The 12,020-nt window shown below is 39.7% G+C and overlaps 1 protein-coding gene and 1 long non-coding RNA gene across 6 annotated transcripts in view; one reads left to right on the top strand and one right to left on the bottom strand.

Annotated features, from left to right (window-relative positions):
- The window catches only part of LOC115944636 (uncharacterized), a 63,678-nt gene that overhangs the window by 17,485 nt on the left and 34,173 nt on the right, over positions 1-12,020 (bottom strand). The window contains exon 4 of one of the 2 annotated variants that reach the window (XR_014147371.1): positions 9,648-11,055. The exons of the other annotated variant lie outside the window; for it this stretch is intronic. This is a non-coding gene — a long non-coding RNA (uncharacterized LOC115944636). Of the gene's footprint in view, positions 1-9,647; positions 11,056-12,020 lie in introns of those variants that run through there. 2 annotated transcript variants of the gene reach the window in all.
- The window catches only part of STX11 (syntaxin 11), a 42,263-nt gene that overhangs the window by 16,687 nt on the left and 13,556 nt on the right, over positions 1-12,020 (top strand). The window lies entirely within an intron of this gene.

The following is a 12,020-nucleotide window of genomic DNA, read 5'->3' on the forward strand; positions in this document are numbered from 1 at the left end:
ACTTGGCCTTTTACTAGCTGGGTAAGAGAGGCCAAATTCCTCGAATAGGCATAGGGGAGAAGTCAGTGAATTTATAGGAATCAGTAAACTTTCTGGGAGAATAAGAAGATTCTAAGAAATTTTATCTCAGATGAAGCTTTGACGTGCTATCTTATAACTTTAAATGACCATCCAATAGGATGAGAACGAGAACTATGACAAGAAAATATATTATCTTATTCATTGAAATAAGGAATAATTACTGTTCTTCAAAGGGAAAGGCACTTTTAAACCTACCAATTCTGAGTCTGGTCATTGCAGGAAGTATCAGTCACCTAAAGAAGAGGCTGATAAACTCCTAGGACATTTTGATGCTGTATGCTGGGTGCTCTGGGGTACATGGCAAGCACAATAGGTACAGACCCTGTGGAACTTACGGGCAAGCAGAGAGGATGGGGAGTCAAACAATTAACAATAGTATATAGTAAATATCAGGAAAGAGGAAGTGCCAGAAAGTGTGAGATCATAGAGCCAGTCATCCAGCTTAGTCTAAGGTTAGAGAGTTTCCCATTCTTCTGAAACATATAAAAATAGAAGCTACAAGGCTGGCTTTGGTTCTAAGACAAAGGATCTCTTTGTAACAAAGGAAAATCTTTTGGTCTATCTAGTTTAAAATCGACCAATCCTTCGTGTGTGTGTGTGTGTGTGTGTCTGTCCAGTATGTAAGCACACACTTTGGCAAAGAGAGGTCAAGAACATGACTCTTTCATTTAATGAGGAAAATAGATAGCAGGGAGCAGAGAAGGAAGTCTTTTGTATCTCATTTGATGTGCCATTGCTTGAAGTTAATTAATGTTTTAACATGTAATACATAGTAAAAGAAAATACATGTAAAGCTCTGGAAATCATGGGCTTATATCCCAGTTTTTTAAAAGTTAATTTTAAGAATCTGATGACTATGGCCTTGGAGGGTACTTGACAGCTTTGCCTCCAGGCTCTGTTACAGATCAAGTTTGAAGCACATTTTCTCAGAGGTCAGTGTCTGTTCTCGCTCCTCATCTTCCTGCTTCACATTCTTGGCCCTGGTGAGAGAGGATTCAGCAGTGGTGTTGAAGTTCGGAGCCTCTGCCTGTCCTGGCAGCTCACACTGGGCCCTTGTTCTGATAAACTCAGAACAAGGTGCTTGCCCTTTTCTGGTCAGTTTTTGCTCTTTTAGTATTTCTGTATCGGCTTCTTTCTCCCCATAAATTATAAACTTCGTCAACTTAGAGAGGAATAAATTCTTGCTACTCAATTATACCAGCCTAGCTGCTTAATATTCTTCTCCTTCACTATTACTTTTTGATGGTATGCCTCTTCATATACTAACATTTTACATATAACTGATCTATTCCTCAATGTTGTGTTCATGTCCACTAATCTAATTTTTATGTTTGCAAAATTATTATGCTTTTAATTATTGTCTTATGACAAGTGGTAATATCTGCTAGGGCGCTCCCCATTTCACGAGTGCTATTTTCTTTTCAATTTATAAAAAACTTTAATCATTTATTATTTGAGTTTCATTTAAGGATCATTTTCTTTTTTAGAATTTTTTTTAACCCTGGCAGGAATTTTGGATTTAGTTCAGTCAAAAAAATTAACTTGGGGGAGAATTCCAGATTCCATTTATAAATGCGTCTAAATGTTCATTCTAAAGTGGAATCTGTAAAAAGATGGTTCTCTAAGAAAGAGAGAGAGAAAGAAGTAAGCAGGCAGGATGGAGAGCTTCTGGTTACCCCTCAGCCAAAATTTATAGCATTGCCCTTTTAGCTAGTGTTTTTGATTTCCGAAAGCCTATTTTGTTCTTTTTTTCCTGCTTGCTTCTCTCTCTCTCCCTTTCTCTCCCCCTTCCTTGCTTTCCTTTCTCTAGTTTTTAATTTTATCAAACATTCATACATAATTAAAGATTCAACTAGTTCTATAAAACTAATGAACAATGAAAGTCTAATGAAAAAGGTTCAGGGGCACCTGGGTGGCTCAGTCAGTTAAGCGTCTGCCTTCGGCTCAGGTCATGATCTCAGGGTCCTGGGATCCAGCCCCGCATTGGGCTCCCTGCTCAGCAGAGAGTCTGCTTCTCCCTCTCCCTCTGCCTCTGCTGCTCCCCCTGCTTGTGCTTTCTCTCTGTCAAATAAATAAATAAAATCTTAAAAAAAAGAAAAGAAAAGAAAAAAGGTCTCTTTCTATTTCATCTCCCTCTCCCCCAAGGCACATATGTTTACTATACCTTTTCTTTATTGTGTTTACTATGTTTACTGATCCTTTTGGTATTTATATTTATATCTCTAAATAACATGCTTCTATTACTATTTCTTGATTTTTCCATTTTGGGCATTATCTGTTGATTTCCCTGTACAGAAGATAATGATTTAGCTCATTTTAGCCCTCACTGCCAGAGATATGCACCTCTCTTATTCCTTCATCCCATCCTCTCAATACAGCAGAATCCTAATTTGAGTTAGATCAGTATTTAATAATTATATGCTTATGATTATGAGCATGCTAATCACAGGAGATCCATGTTTTATATCAAGATTACTCTCCTATAACCACATAATCTGTTTTTACTTTCCTGGAGGTTAATTGTCTGGGTTTGTTGCTGTTTTTGTTAGTTTAGTTTTATTTATACTTACAACCTATTCAATCCCAAATTGTCTAAATCTCCTCCCAAGAAATTTTGACCCATCAGTAATTCTGAGTTTCATCTTTCTGAAGAAATCTCTCGTGTCGCCTACTCACCTAATCTAGACAGATGGTCTTTCCAGTCAGGTGCCCAACTCTCATCTTAGAGTTTCCCTTTGCCATCATCCTGGGCTGCTCTCTGCCTCTCTCCTCTGTTGGATTTCAGGTTAAGATTCTATAGTCTGTGTCTTTTTTGCTTCACTTCCTTGTTTTGTTGGAATGCATTCCCCAGTCTCTTCCCGAGAAAGAACATAGGAATCTTTTTTTGAGACTTTGTCTATCTGAACATGTTTTTATTCTACCTCATATTTGATTGATGGTTGGCTGAGCTTAGAATTCTGGGTTGAAAATATATTTTCCTCAAAAGTTTAAAGGCATTGTCCCATTATTTTTTAGATTCCAGTGTTTTGCCATTTAGAAGTCCAAAGCATCTTGACTCTTGATGCTTTGTAGGTGATCTGTTTCTTTACCCACCCCCCACCACCTTATGATGTGTTCTCTCTGAAATTCTTGTTATTCAGAATTTGAAATTAAAGTACTGGACCTCCAAATTCCTCATCATCTCTTTATTATTATTATTTTTAAAGATTTTTAAATTTATTTGAGAGAGAGAGAGGAGACAGTGAGAGAGCACGAACTGGGGGAGGGGCAGAGGGAGAGGGAGAAGCAGACTCCCCGCTAAGCAGGGAGCCCAGTGCGGCTTGATTCCTGGGCCTTGAGATCATGACTGGAGCAGAAGGCAGACTCTTAACCAGCTGAGCCACCCAGGCGTCCCAATTCTGTTTATTATTTTTAACCTCTTTATTTTTTACTTTGCACTTTATGGAAAAGATCTCTCATTCTCCTGCCTGTAGAATATGGGGCACTGTGCTGGACAATAGGTGAAAGAGGAGGACTTGGAGGTCCACATTTCATATAAAAAAACATTCTCCTCATCCTCCTCTCTTCAGATAAGTACCTCTCTCCTGGTATAGCTTCAGAGTCTAGCCTGTACTCTCCTGCCAAGGGGGGATAAGGGGTGACAGGTCTTTTCCCTTCTTAAAAAGGCTTTCACCCAACTTAGTTGTTACTCCACCATCACCTCCCTTTTCAGAGGTACTCGACCTTTCGTTCTGATTCCAGGGTATTTATCTCATGGTTGTTTCTTGGTCTTCTCCACTGTTAGCTTAGGATTCAACTTTTTAAAATATCTGCTAGGCAGGGGCACCTGGGTGGCTCAGTCGTTAAGCGTCTGTCTTCGGCTCAGGTCATGATCCCAGGGTCCTGGGATCAAGCCCCGCATTGGGCTCCCTGCTCAGTGGGGAGCCTGCTTCTCCCTCTCCCACTCCCCCTGCTTGTGTTCCCTCTCTCACTGTCTCTCTCTCTGTTTCAAATAAATAAATAAAATCTTAAAAAAAATAATTGTTTAAAAAAATAAAAATAAAATATCTGTTAGGTTAGTTATCTCTCGCCCACTTGCTTTACAGCTTCCAGAATTTTATTGTTGCTCTCTTCTCTCCGCTCTTTTTCCCTGTTGGCTTATGCCGTTGTGAAAGTTCTTTTAGTAGGATTTTGGAAGGGAGCAGAAATACTGTTTAATTTACCATTTTATCCAGAATATAGAGGTCATCTTTAAAAATACAAATGTGTTTTCTAGAATGAGTGGTAAATTAAGCTACAAGCACATAAGAACAGATATATTCATCAAAATAGCTATTATTGCCTTAAAAAGTAGAGACTGAACATAGGACTGGGATGTTTTAAGTGGATAAGTTTGGATTTGCCTGAGGAGTAGGGAGGGGTGAGGGTCATCTCTGATTGGAGGGCATATCTAGAAGGAGGGCAGGATAAAATGGCCATAGTGGTGTTTCTTTAGGCCAAGATAGATTGAGGGCAGTAAGTAAAAAGCAAATAACTCAACTATCATCTACAAATTTTCTGTTGATGTTCATGGAAAGTGTGTATGTTTACCATGAGGAGTAAAATCGTAAGTATGCATTTGTTGAGAATTCACTCATTGTGTGTCAGGCACCTTATTGAGCACCCTTGAGGTTGGTAGTGTTATTCCAATTTGCTCAGAGCAATTTGGGAGTTCAATGCAGGTTTATTAGACTTTGCTTCCTCTTTTAAATAGTAAACTATTATATCTTTGTGTCATAGTTGACAACAGTTGTTGAAACTAAGAAACTTCTTGTCATTGCACAGAAAACCGAAGTTGTAGCTCCCTCATTATCTTCATAGTTCTGTCTTTAAGTGTGTCAAAAATCAGGAAATTGCATAAGTTGGTTTTGGTTTCAGCTCTGTCTGTACTTTAAGTATATCAGAAGCTTATTTGACATTTCTGAATTTGCATTTTTTTTTCTTTAAAAGTGCTTTCTGGGGCGCCTGAGTGGCTCAGTCGGTTAAGCGTCTGCCTTCGGCTCAGGTCATGATCCAGGGTCCTGGGATTGAGCCCCGCGTCGGGCTCCCTGCTTGGTGGGGAGCCTGCTTCTCACTCTCCCTCTGCCTGCCACTCTCTCTCTGTGTCAAATAAATAAAATCTTTAAAAAAAAAAGTGCTTTCTATAAGCTTTTTTTTTTTTTTCTGTTGTTGCTTATCTAAAAAAATACTTTGAAGGGACTGAGACCACATCTCTTTTGCTAACCTTATCCTCTCATATTGCCTGGCCCATGGTAGGTACTCACCAAATACCCGTTGAATAAACACATAAAAGTCTCTCTCGTAGTAGCCCAGGCAAACACATGCACCCTGAAAGATATGCACAAGAACAGCAATCCCATAGCTTATTTTATGAATGTTACTTAAAAGCTAGTTAACAGAGTGCCCAACTTGGTTTATAAAAATAAAATAAACCTAACATGACATCATTTCTATGCTGTTATAAATATTTTAGCTAATAAAATTGAGATATTTTAATATAATGCTAAAATCTAATAAATGCTCAACAGGAAGTTATGGTACTTAAAATTGTATGCATTTTATGGTTGTTGGAATTAACCTACAAGGATATTGACAGTCTGTGCATGGGGGAATAGATAAAATTATTCTTTAGCTAGAGAATTTTCCTCAATATTGGACAGATAGGAATTTTTTTAAAGATTTTATTTGTTTATTTGAGAGAGAGGGTGAGAGAGAGAGAGCAAGCAAGGGGAGTGGCAGGGAGAGGGAGAAGCAGACTCCCTACTGAGCAGGGAGCCCAATGCGGGACTCAATCCCAGGACCCTGAGATCATGACCTGAGCTGAAGGCAGTCGCTTAACCGACTGAGCCACCCAGGCACCTGACAGATAGGAATTATCTATTGATTCCAATTATGAATATTACCACTACCACTGTAAAGATGCAACTTCCCTTTTATCCAAAATGGAAGCTCCCACATAAGGGAAATTGTAAATTCTGTTAATATTAAAACATCTGTAAGATTACTTCTCAGCACCTAAAGGTGTTGATTCTACATAGCACTAAACAGCACAACTGCTACGTGGAACGGTTTTTATTGGGGTAAATGTGTAAGAAGTTTGGTCAGCTCCTGCTTTCTAGTTTGTTACTTTTGTTTTGCAAGGAGCTGTTGTTTGTCTTCTTCGACAGGGATAATGTGAGATATTCATTTTGAAATAAAAGTTTTCCTTATAAAGGAGTTTGTTCCCTTGTCCCTCCTTCATACAGTAAATGAAAAACATCAACTCCTACTTTGCTGTGGTTCTGAGTGAATATAGGGCATTAATATTCTGTCCCCTGAGTAGTTTAATAATATAGAAACTGGTAATAGAATAGTTGTGTGGTGTTAGAGGATCATTTTAGATCACATGGTCTGTACATGTTTCTTAAGGGGTAGTACTTGTAGTATTTTTTTTTTTTTTAAAGATTTTATTTATTTATTTGAGAGAGAGAGAATGAGAGAGAGCATGAGAGGGAGGAGGGTCAGAGGGAGAAGCAGACTCCCCGCCGAGCAGGGAGCCCGATGCGGGACTCGATCCCGGGACTCCAGGATCATGACCTGAGCCGAAGGCAGTCGCTTAACCAACTGAGCCACCCAGGCGCCCAGTACTTGTAGTATTTTGAATAAACTACCTAGGGCAGTAAACTGATGATGGATGGCAATGGTAGAACATAATAATTTCTAATACCACGTTTGTAAAATACTTTCAGATATATAGAGTGCTTTTATGTGCATTACTTACATCATTTAATGATCTCCTCCACCCCCACCTTCCCCCCAAAAGACCCTTATGAGATAGGTAATGTCATTACCATTTTACAGGTGAGGAACCTGCCACTCCAAGTCATGCGAAGTTTTGCTCGACTTTGTACAGCTGGAGATGGAAGTGAGGATAAGTCCTCTGACGGCTAGCTGAGCACCCTCTCTCCTACACCAGATTTGCTTTCAGGACTCATGTCAGCTAGCTGAGGGGCAAGACTTCTTCCCTCCATGGTCCTGTATCCAACTGGAAAGCAAAACAAAGCCTACCACTACTAACAACAAAACTTTACTTACTATTGGGGTGGGGAATAGGGCTTACCTTCGTGATACATGTATGAGGGAGATGTTCAGGGGATGTTTACTGAATTAAAATTATTTATCTGCTCCCCAAAGAAAACCTGGTCACTGACTTTATAAACACTGAATCTTGAAGATAGCGGTCCTCAGACTGACAGAGCCCCTTAAGACTCTTCTACCGTCTCTGGGATGTGTGGAATTGGGATCACCATTTTGAGATTCTTAAACATGAAAGCAAAAAAGAAGGATTCTATTCCTTTTTAGAACTTCTTTCCCTTTTCCAAGTTGTTTTCATTGTTCCTGATTTCACCTGCACAAAAATGTTGGTGGTAGAGAATACAGAGGGACGTGCCCTACAGGCCCGCATCCCTGAGGGATGCCTCTGGCAGGAAGAAACCCCAGAGAACTCCTATGGTTTACTGTGGAACCATTCCATATTTCACAGTGTCAGGATCAGTTCTGAATGTTGTCTCTTAAGTATTCACAACCTTATAAGATAGAAAAGAGTCTGGATTGGTTATTTTATATATAGTTATTATATATAGTAGTATTAGATGATGTGAGATTTTTACTTTCCAAGTAAAACAATTCTGTATCATTTGATTTCTCTTCCTCCCCCTTCTTCTTTAAAAAAGAGCATGTGTTGGGACACCTGGGTGGCTCAGTCGGTTAAGCGTCTGCCTTTTGCTCAGGTCATGATCCCAGGGTCCTGGGATGGAGCCCTGCATCAGGCTCCTTGCTCAGCGGAGAGCCTGCTTCTCCCTCTCCCACTCCCCCTGCTTGTGTTCTTTCTCTCTCTGACAAATAAATAAAATCTTAAAAAATATAAATAAAGAGAGAAAAAAAAAACGATGCTAAAAAATTATCTCACACACAAGCAATATCCACAAGAAAGGCCAGAAACTGTTTAGTTTAAAAAATAAAATAAGATAAAAATATAGGAATAAATATAAAAAATAAAAATAAAAATAAAGAAGAGCATGTGTTGCTTTTGTACTCAGAAAAGAAGAGATTTTACAATAAGGGCATTAAAACAAAAATTATTTAAACCGCCAAACATGAGTGTTCACTTATGACTATAGGTGAGATGGGTCATAAACTGTTGGTAGTATATTAGCAAATGCACTATTTATACTAATATTTATACAATTATAGTTGCTGGATATCCTTTGGCTTTTTAAGTGAATTAAAAATCACGAAGAGACAATAACAGCATATAAGAGAGCTTACTCTGCCAGGCACTCTTCGAAGACTTGTACGTGGATTATCTCATTTCATTCTGTCCACCATCCCATGCAGAAGGTATTTATAGTTGGGGAAGATAAGGTAGAGAGAAGAAATGTGGCATAAGCAGAGGTTTGAAAAGCACTCATCTATTAGGTGTTGCCCTGTCTTACTGCTGGGAACCCTGAAAGCAAAGCAGTCCAGGCTAGACCCAGTGGTGGCAGAACAGGCTCAACACTTAGCCACTCTCTTAACATTTCCCTGAGCATATGCGGAATCCTAAGCAGAGTATACAACTCTGAAAAGAAGTACCCTGATTGCCTTTAACAGTCTGAGAGGTTAATAGGGCCATAATCAATTTCTGATGTTTCTTCCAAACCTAGTTCACATCCCTCTAATTTTTATTCTTTTTAGTATGATAGCAAGAAACGTCTCTGGTCATTTGGAACATGGCAGTGGACATGTTTGGAAGTTGCATTTTTGTCTGCCCAGTGTTCTTTATTTTGGCAATCTGAATGACAGACTTATGATACACTTGAAACCGTCTACCTCCATTTCAAAACTGGCTCTTCAAGTTCTCAGAACCTCTTATCAGACTGAAACTCAGCCAGGGTTAAAAGTGCTGTGTCTTTGTACTGTCCTACCCCCACCACTCAAGCACTCTTACTTAGCATGCTGCATTATAAACAGTTTCTGGCCTTTCTTGTGGATGTTGCTTGTGTGTGAGATAATCTTTTTTTAGCATCGTTTTTTTTTTTTCTCTCTTTACTATGATTATGACCACAATCTTCAAAAGGAAAGGAAGGCTGTCCTCAGACATGTTGAGAAACACATACTCCTTTTTTTGTGTATGCTTTATATTAATGTTTGCATACAGTATGAACAGAATATTGTAAATGCACACTGCATTAAAATCCAAGTATGTAAGTGAACCATGATCATCAAGTAGGTGACATAGAGCATCACGACAGTCATATGGTACATGCTGCTTATGTTTGTGTTTTTATTTATTTTTTTACTTCCCTCCCAAAATCAGTTTTATTACTTTATTTCTTTATTTTTTATTTATTTTTTTAATTTAAATTCAATTAATTAACATATAATGTATTATTTGTTTCAGGGGTACAGGTCTGTGATTCATCAGTCTTATATAACACCCAGTGCTCATTACATCATGTGCCCTCCTTAATGTCCATCACCCAGTTACCCCATCCCCCCACCCCCCACCCCTCCAGGAACCCTCAGTTTGTTTCCTAAGATTAAGAGTCTCTTATAGTTCATCTCCCTCTCTGGTTTCATCTTGTTTCATTTTTTCCTTTGTTCCCCTATGATCCTCTGCCTTGTTTCTTTTTTTTAATTTTTTTAAATTTTTTTTTTTAAAGATTTTATTTATTTATTTGACAGAGAGAGACATAGCGGGAGAGGGAACACAAGCAGGGGGGAATAGGAGAGGGAGCAGCAGGCTTCCCGCGAAGCAGGGAGCCCGATGTGGGGCTCGATCCCAGGACCCTGGGATTATGACCTGAGCCGAAGGCAGACGCTTAACGACTGAGCCACCCAGGCGCTCCATACCTTGTTTCTTAAATTCCACATATCAGTGAGATCATGTGATAATTGTCTTTCTCTGATTGACTTATTTTGCTTGGCATAATACCCACTAGTTCCATCCACATTGTTGCAAATGGCAAGATTTCATTTTTTGATGGCTGCATAATATTCCTGTGTGTGTGTGTGTGTGTGTGTGTGTGTGTGTGTGTGTGTACGTACCACATCTTCTTCATCCATTCATCTGTCGAAGGACATCTGGGCTCTTTCCATAGTTTGGCTATTGTGGACATTGCTGCTATAAACATTGGGGTGCAGGTGTCCCTTTGGATCACTACATTTGTATATTTAGGGTAAATACCCAGTAGTGCAATTACGGGGTCGTAGAGTAACTCTATTTTCAACTTCTTTGGGAACCACCATACTGTTTTCCAGAGTGGCTGCACCAGCTTGCATTCCCACCAACAGTGTAGGAGGGTTCCCCTTCCTCCACATCCTTGCCAACATCTGTTTTTTCCTGATTTGTTAATTTTAGCCATTCTGGCTGGTGTGAGGTGGTATCTCACTGTGGTTTTGATTTGTATTTCCCTGATGCCAAGTGATGTTGAGCACTTTTTCATGTGTCTGTTGGCCATTTGGACGTCTTCTTTGGAGAAATATCTGTTCATGTCTTCTGCCCATTTCTTGACTGGATTATTTGCTCTCTGGGTGTTGAATTTGATAAGTTCTTTATAGATATTGGATACTAGCCCCTTATCTGATAAGACATTTGCAAATATCTTCTCCCATTCTGTCAGTTGTCTTTTGGTTTTGTTGACGTGCAAAAGCTTTTTATCTTGATGAAGTCCCAATAGTTCATTTTTGCCCTTGCATCCCTAGCCTTTGGAGACATGTCTAGCAAGAAGTTGCTGCGGTCAAAGTCGAAGAGGTTACTGCCTGTGTTCTCCTCAAGGATTCTGATGGATTCCTGTCTCACATTTAGGTCTTTCATCCATTTTGAGTTTATCTTTGTGTGTGGTGTAAGGAAATGGTTCAGTTTCATTCTGCATCACTTCTGGACACTTCTGGGACTTCTCAGACCCAGCTCTTTGCATGTAGATCCTCCTGATCCTGAGACAATGAAAAACAACAACAAAAACCCCCAGTTATCTCCCCATACACACCTAACATAAAATGATGAAATAGGCAAAGAATAACCAAAAGACATAATCCATTAAAGCAAAAACATATTCACAGGATAAAAATAACCATCACATTTCCATGCCAATTCTATCCAGGTCTGTGTTGCTGGTACCCCCACTCCTGGGCCAGGGGGTGATTAATTAGGACCCAGTTCTGTGTCTCAGGACTGGTTCACGGCTACCTATTTCTCCACTGCTCCTGGCTCCACCTTCTGAAACTTTCCTCTTTTCCCCTAAGAAATGGCATATTTCTGCTTCTAAATATCTTCTTTAGCCTACTTCCTGCTCATAGGAAAGCAGGCATCCTGAGGCCTCTTTTCCTCTGAATTCTGTCTTGCCTTTGAGCTTATCAGGAAAATCCTCCTTAAAACCTTGTGGATTTCCTAAGAATCCCAGAGAGTCCCCGCCCCTAAAACTCATGTCCACACTTTTTTTTTTTCAAGACAAATCTCTCTCTACTTTGGGCCGAGTGTTATGCTGCCGTGAAATCACATGTTTAGGCGTCTCAGAGTCCCTTTTGCCCCACTGAGAAGGTCTACGAGGCACCCCATTAAATTTTACCAAGGTCTTTATTCTGAGGTCATTTTTTCCTATACAAATCTTTTCTTCCAACTGAAGAGACTGAAGGTAAATGATTTTATTTTCCAATCTCGTGAATTCTGGCTCTTCTCTTCTCTACATAATGCTTATTAAGTAGATCATTCAGGTTTTAGCACCCCTCTCTCTTGCAGAACCTTATATGCAGCTAGAAGCACTCAACGAACACTTTCAGCCTTCAGCCTGGAGACCTCTGCAGCTGGATCCAGCCTTCACTGTGTGTGCTTTCAGTCTTCTGTGCTGCCACAGAGACTGTCTGGCTGCTGCATGATACGGGTTGCCTTTCCCCCACGGCTG

Source organism: Leptonychotes weddellii, chromosome 8, assembly GCF_054177405.1.
Source record: "Leptonychotes weddellii isolate Sample4059 chromosome 8, ASM5417740v2, whole genome shotgun sequence".
NCBI classification, from domain to species: Eukaryota; Metazoa; Chordata; class Mammalia; order Carnivora; family Phocidae; genus Leptonychotes; species Leptonychotes weddellii.